A 7814-nucleotide genomic window follows, 5' to 3' on the forward strand; every position below is an offset into this window, starting at 1 on the left:
GCGAAATACGAAGATCCTCTGAAACCGGCAGGTGCTCGGCACGAACAGCCTTGGGCCGCAGGTGCACGCGGGGATGAGTTCCGGATGGTCCCATACAGAAGGGGCTGGGGTCCAGCTTACCAGCTCTGAGGGCCGTGCTTGGGTCTCCAGGCTTGGGAGGTCGGATCCATCCCTCCTCTCCCCCTCCCACTCTCAGAGCTTTGCACCTCACACCTTGTGTTTGAAGCGAACAGAAAGAGAGCTGGGTACATTTTTAATGTCATACTGTTTGCAGGGTTTTGTACATGTACACACACACACACACACACACACACACACACACACACACACACACACACACACCCTGCAGAGATTAAACCCAGGACCTCACTCATACTAAGCATGTAGTCTGCACCATTTGCCCAGCCACAGCCTGGTAACCTGATTCTTTTAAATGGCAGAAGTATCCCCGTGGTTGCCGTATCCTGCTGAAGCGCTTTTGTACCTTAAATCTTAATCCTTTTTATTCAGTGTGTGTTTGTGCATATACACTCGTGTGCATATACTCACGTGTGCATATACACGCGTGTGCATACGTGTGTGTACCTGTGGAGTTCGTTCTCTTCTACCATGTACTACTGGGTACATGGTACATTTACCCACTAAAGCATCTCCCCAGCCCAATCTCAAACCTTCAAAACATTTTCTTTTAAGGATCCATGCATATGTGTGTTGCATATGTGTGTTGCATATGTCTATGTATGTTTTGTACTTGTATACATGTGTTGTGTGTGTTGTATATGTGTGTATCTATGTGTGTGTTGCGTATTGTGTGTCTATGTCTATATGTGTGTGCATGTTGTATATATGTTATGTTATATGTATGTGTGTTGTGTATTGTATGTGTCTATGTCTATGTGTATGTGTGTGCATGTTGTATATATGTTACGTTATATGTATGTGTGTTGTGTCTGTGTATGCATGCTATGGGTGGGCATGCATTAACACAACACACATGTGAAGATCACAGGACGACTTGCAGGAACTGAGCCTCTCCTTCTATCCCATGGGTCTCAGGAATGTAACTTAGGTCACCAGCCATGGTGAAGGACACCTTTATGTCCTGAGCCATCTCTCACGCCCCTCGATCTTTGTTTTGTTTGGGGTTCTTCGTTTGTTGAGACAGAGTCTCATGTCCTTCCAGACAGGACTCATTAAATAGCGGAGGATGACTTTGAACTCCTGATCCTCCTGCCTCCCAAGTGCTATGATAACAGATGTCTATCACCATGCCCCAGCTGAGTCTCAAACCATAGAGCATCCCCCTGAGAATGGTGTGGTTGCTCTGTTCCATATAGGCTGGGTAATTTACAACATCCCGCCCTAACCTGGTCCTTTCTCTCAGTACTTCGGGTGTGGTTCCACTGGCAGCTTTCCTAGTTTCACTTTGCTCCTGCCTTGGGCCATCACGCCTGAGGGCTTCCTGTACCTTTCTCCTGCCTTGCCCTCCATCCCTGACTCAGCCGCTGAGGCGGCTGCTGAGCTGGTCTTAGCAAGCCCTGGGGAATTGGTCCCTCTGTGTCACAGGGAGAAGAGAGAAGGGAAATTTTATCTCCTCCAGACAATTTTGGAGCCAAATTTATAATCTCCAATAAGCACACAACATGTCCAGGATGCTTTCACACCTTGTGAGCCCTTAAACTTTGATGGGGAAGATTTAAGGCTTAGAGAAAGTCTATTTGATGATAAAATAGGTCCAGGGTGTGTGGGGAGGGGGGTCACTGAAGGCAAATCTATTTAAAAGGGAAGTGGCGTTTTATAATAAGCAGTGAGGGTAAGGGGCAGATGGGGGCTTAATTTAAAAAACTGAAGCTTAAGATCTTTGAATTATTATACATTTAGCCGTATTTTTATTACAATTACATCTAGGGACAGTTTGGGAGGAAAGAAAGATAAATCAAGACTTGTTTGGGGTTCGCTTTTTATTTTCAGAAGACAGATGTAACATAGCTGGCTACCGGGCAGGGAGACGATGCAACAGTTAGAACGTACTCTGCCCTTGCAGAACATTGGAGCTTGGTTCCCAAGGCGGCCCCGCGGTGGCTCACCTGTAACTCCAGCCCTAGGGGATCGGATGCCTGCTTCCAGCCTGTGCGGGCGTCTGCACTCACATGCATATACCCACACACATACAAATAATTAAAAGTAGAAATGAAATATTTTTTTGAAAGATAGCTAACTGTGACACCTTTGCTTTTTATTTGACCTTTTTAAAGATTTATTTTTATGGTTTGTGTCCGGCCGGACCATATGCATGCAGTACCTATAGAAACCAGAAGAGGGCGCTGGGTTTCCCGTGGGACTGGAGTTACAGATGGTTGTGAGCTGCCATGCAGGTGCTGGGAACCCACTGAGCGTCTCCCCCAGCTTCCTACAGCCAAACTCTGCAAAATAGTCAAGGGCTTCTCCAGGATCCTCCCGAGGCGTCCTTATGTCGCTGCCTTTCTTTCCTTCAGCTGTAAGCAGATATTCTGCTAGACCCTCATTTCCTTGGAGACTTTTTAATAACTACCGTGTCCCTGAGCCATCGCTTCCACCTCCCTTGGGGAAGCCCTGCGTCTGTTGTCACGCCGGCGACTTCACTTTGCGGTTGGTTGGCATAGTGATCACAGCTTGGGTGAGAGCACCAGTGAGGAGCTACAGCGAGCAAGCTGTGAGCAGAGCCAGCTGTTCAAGAATCTGTTCCAGGGAGTGATCGCGCGTGCTGACCTCTGCTTCCTGACTTGCAGTTGTGCGTGTCCCATAAATCAGTGTTCAGTAGTAAGGCTTCCCTGTACTCAGAAATATAAGTTAGCACTGCCAATTCTAGGTGAAAGGGCTCCATGGGAGAAGTCCGAAGGTGGGCTCACCCCACGAAGGCATTTGGCTCTGGACTAAGTAATGTCGCCCTCAGGCGGAGCCTGGAGGCTTAAACCCTGGAGCTGTGTCCCACACTTAAAGCTGCAACGCAATGCAAAAGTCTGCTTTGTGCTACTGCTGTCTGCTGAATACAGCGCTCTTTACCAGTTCTCTCATTGTTGTGACACATGCTAGGGACAGACAGGTTGCATGCACATGACAAGGGGACAGAGAGGTTGCATGTACCTAACAGGTGGGGAGAGACAGGTTGCATGTACCTGACAGGTGGAAAGAGACAGGTTGCATGCATGTGACCAGGAGAGATAGGTTGTATGCATGGGACAGGGGGAAAGACATGTTGCATACATGTGACAGATAGGCCAACTCAACTGTAGATAGGGGGAGGAGATTTATAAGAACCAAGAAGGCTTAAAATCCCTTCCTTTTTAAAAATTGTATTTATTTATGAATGTATTTATTATTGAGGCGAGGTCTCCTATAGCCCAAGCTGGCATTGCAGATAACCTTAAATTTAATCCTTCCTTCACCTCCCTGAGCAATGAGATTACAGCTGTGTGCCACTGAGCCTGGTTTACGCAGTGCTGGGGTCAAATCCAGGGCTTTGTGCACGCTGGGCAAGCACACTACACAGTGAACTGCATCTGTAGCCCTGCTTCCTGTTTGTTTACCTTATTTCATTTGTATGGGGCTTTGCCTGCCCATATGGTTCTGTACCATGTGTGAGCCTGACTCTTGTGGGAAGCCCAGACACAGTGCTGGAGGCCCTGGAACTGGGGTTAAATAGTTGTGAGCTGCCACGTGCATGCTGTGAACTGAACCCAAGTCAGACACACGTGTTCCAAATGCTCAGCCAAGAACAAGTCAGGAACAAGCACTCCTAGCTCTTGGCCTGCTCTCTCCTCTCACATTTCATACTCTCCAAGGACCCAGCTAATCCAGACAGGGTTGTACACGCCTTTAACACCAGCACTAAGCAGGGGGGTCTGTTAGATCTCTGAGCTCAAGGCCAGCCTGGTCTACCTAGTGAGTTCTAAGCCAGCCAAGGCTACAACACAATGAAGCCCTTTGTCAAAAGGGGGTGGGGGGGATCAGGTCAAATGTCCTATCCAAGACAGTCTCAATCCCCTCAAAGTTGTTCTTATTTTTGTGTGTGTCTCTGTAGGGTTCAAGGTAGAAGCTGAGAAAACTCACTTGCTTCTGACACAGATTTATTTTCTAAGCATTCAGAGAGGAGGCCAGTTTGGGATGCGAACCCTGATCTGAAAGGGAGCTTGTACAACATTTTTATATGGTGGGAACGCAAAGCAAAGGGAGCGGGTGGGCTGTTGGCATTGAACACTTAAAATTGGTGACTGGGCCTTATCTGGGTCACCTGGTTTCAGGGTCCTTGAGTCAGCTTTTGCAGCCACATCCCTCCTGGACTCTGCTCTGGAATTTTGGAATAAGGGAACAAAGCCATGGCCAAGCTGCACACAGTCGATTAAGACAGGACAGGCAGCACATTCAAGACTCGTGTGCCTTAGGTTAGATGACAGGATAACAGCGTCTTCTCTTTCCTCCCCTTCCTGGTTAACAGACAAACCTGAAACATCTGAGGAAGCAGGATAGGAGTGGGTTCTGGGGCCTGGGAACGTGAAGTCTGTTTTGACCCTGCCAGCAAGGTGGAACTCATTTCTGAAATGGCTGAACTCAGGAAACTACCTCCTAACACATTCTTTTCTTTACAGGGAAAATAATAAAAATGCTAAATAAATTGCCTCCAACAATCCAAGACAGGGTGTTGGGGTGGGGGGATAACTTGAGAGTACTGTGCTTGTGCCAGGTGAGCGGTGCCGGCCTGTGACCTCGGCTCTTGGGAGGCTAATTCAGATCATTGTGACCCTGCCATCTGGGGCTACATAACGGTCCTAGCACCCCGTGGTGGCTCAAAACCACTTGTAACTCTGGGTCTAGAGGATCTAATGTCCCCTTCTGACATCTGCAGGCAAGATGCACGCATGTGGTACACATACATTCACACAGGCAAAATGCCCACACATAAAAACAGGACCGGCAAGATGGTCCAGTGGGTAGAGACACTTGGTGCCAAACCTTACTACCTGATCTTGATACTAAGGTGTCACATGATAGAAAGATAACCGACTCCTCTAAGTTGGCCTGTCTGGTCTCCACATGCATGCCATGGCCCAGATGTGCACATGTACACACACAGACACAGACACAGACACACACACACACACACACACACACACACACACACGTGTTCATACAGCTGTGGAGAGCTAAAGCCCTTAACATGGCTGGCTGGTGGGAATGCAGCATGGTGTAGCCATTGTGGGGAAAAGTTTGGAAGTTCCTCAAAGAAGTTAAAGATAGGTAGGCCGGCTAATTTTATGTCAGCTTGACACAAACTAGAGTCATCTGAAAAGAGGGGGCCGGGATTGAGAAAATGCTGCCACAAGATCCAGGTGTAAGGCATTTCATTCATTAGTGGTTGGTGGGGCAGGTGCTAGCCCATTGTGGGTGGAGCCATCCCAGGGCAGGTGGTCCTGGGTTCTATAAGAAAGCAGACTGAGCAAGCCACAGGGAGGGAGAAAGTATCACCTTCCATGGTCTCTGCTTCACTTCCTGCCTTGAGGTTCCTGCCCTGTTTGCGTTCCTGCGTGGACTTCCTCTGATGATGAACAGTGCTGTGGAAGCCGGGCCGAATAGATCCTTTCCTCCTCACCCTGCTTTTTGGTCATGGTGTTTCCTCACAGCAGTAGAAACCCCAACAAAGGCAAGTTGGTACCAGAAGGGGAGCACTGCTGTGGCAGACCTGACCATGTTTTGGGGAAGTCTGTGTTAAGACCATGGAATGCTGGCCTAGAAAAGACATTGGTTCAAAGAGCTCAGTGAGTTGTTCGGTGGGAGCCTGCAAGAGACGAATGCTGAGAGCAGTGCGGGTGATGGAGGCCTGGCTCGTGGCGTTTCAGAGGAAATTTTAAAGCCTGTCTAGGCCCTTTGCTAGTTTGAGCTAAGATTCTCTGGTTCTGGCTAGCTGAGGTCGGAGAATCGGTTATGACTAACAAGATACTAGATCTACTAAAGTGAAACCTTTGTGTTGCTGGAACACTTGGTGCTGGTCAGCTGGACCTGAAGAATGCTGTGAGACCCCCCATTGTTGAGGTGGGATCTAGAAAATGTTTGAGAATCTGCAGAGATTGCAGAGGTGGCCAAGATTGTTCCTCATACTGGCAGCTGAACAACTTGGTAATTTAAGACTCATCCAGGTGGTACTGGTTCTGAAGGCATGAATGGGTCATGGACTGCAGCTGAGGCTTGGCACTGTGAGAGGCCAGGAGAGGCCACTGGTGAAGGCACAGCCTCAGTGGCAGTTGATGGTCCAGGACTGAAGGGGTCATGCAAAAAAGTTGAGGCTTTGCACCATGAAGAGTGTCTTAGTGAGGGTTTCTATTCCTGCACTAACATGACCAAGAAGCAAGTCGGGGAGGAAAGGGTTTATTCAGCTTACACTTCCACATTGCTGTTCATCACCAAAGGAAGTCAGAACTGGAACTCAAGCAGGTCAGGAAGCAGGAGCTGATGCATAGGCCGTGGAGGGATGTTACTTACTGGCTTGCTTCCCCTGGCTTGCTCAGCTTGCTTTCTTATAGAACCCAAGACTACCAGCCCAGGGATGGCATCACGCACTGCACAATGGGCTGGGTCCTCCCTGCTTGATCACTAATTGAGAAAATGCCTTACAGCTGGGTCTCATGGAGGCATTTCCTCAAAGGAGGCTCCTTTTCTGTGATAGCTCCAGCTTGTGTCAAGCTGACACAGGAAACCAGCCAGTACAAAGAGTCTAAGATTCTACTGGTGAAATGTGCAGCCAGTTGTAGAAGACCCAGCGTTTTGGAGATAACTAGAACCATGGATGACCACCAAGAAGAGAAGCAGCAGGAGAACAGAGCCAGCCAGGACCGAGAAGATGAGTTCTGTGTGCTGTAGAAGGCAGAGCTGGAAGACTGACATAACCCCTTTGGAGGAGTCCAGCATCGTGAGTGAATCCCAGATATTGGACACTGGGTTATTTACACTGCTGGAGTTTGGTTTTGCTTTGTTCAGATTGACTATGCCCAGGGTGTTCCCTCTTGAAATGATGAAGTATTTAACTCTCCATTTACTGGAGCCCACAGTGGAGACTTTGAGTTTTAAAAGACTTTGGATATAGAAAAAAAAATTGGCTATTTTAAAGGGACTGAAATTTTAGTGCGTTTAAATTTGTAAAAATTGTACAACTCTTACAGTTAATCTATTTTTGTTTAGTTTTTCCACTAACTTATTTGCTTCCTGATTGCACCCCTCCAAAACCCCTCTCCAATCCCCTCTTCCCATTCTCTTCTGAGAAGGAGGACGTTCCCCCTGGGCACCAACCCACTTGGCAGCTCGGATTACTGAGGACGTGTGCTATCTTCTCCTACCAAGGCCAAACAAGACACCCAGTTATGTGTCTGGGGGTGGGGAACGGTATCTACAGGCAGGCAACAGAGTCAGGGTGAGCCCCCACAACAGTTGTTGGGGAATCTACGAAGACCAAGCTGTGCGCCGGCCACACCTATGCAGGAGACCTGGGTCCAGCCCTTGTATGCTGTTTGGTGTTTCAGTCTCTGGGAGTGCCCTATAGTTACTTATGTTCTTAATGTAAGACCTTGGAGATGAATAAGACAGGAGGGTTTCCCCAACAACTGAAGCAGGACTGTTGCTAAATTTAGTCATTGCCTGCCTGCGAATTCTGTCCCCAAAACTGGGCTTCCTTATCTGACCTTAGTGGGAGAAGATGCACTGAGTCTTGCAGTGTTTTTTGTTGTTGTTGTTGTTGTTGTTGTTCTTTTTTTTTTTTTTTTTTTTCTGGAGCTGGGGACCCGAACAGG

Source organism: Rattus rattus, chromosome 8, assembly GCF_011064425.1.
Source record: "Rattus rattus isolate New Zealand chromosome 8, Rrattus_CSIRO_v1, whole genome shotgun sequence".
Taxonomy (NCBI): Eukaryota; Metazoa; Chordata; class Mammalia; order Rodentia; family Muridae; genus Rattus; species Rattus rattus.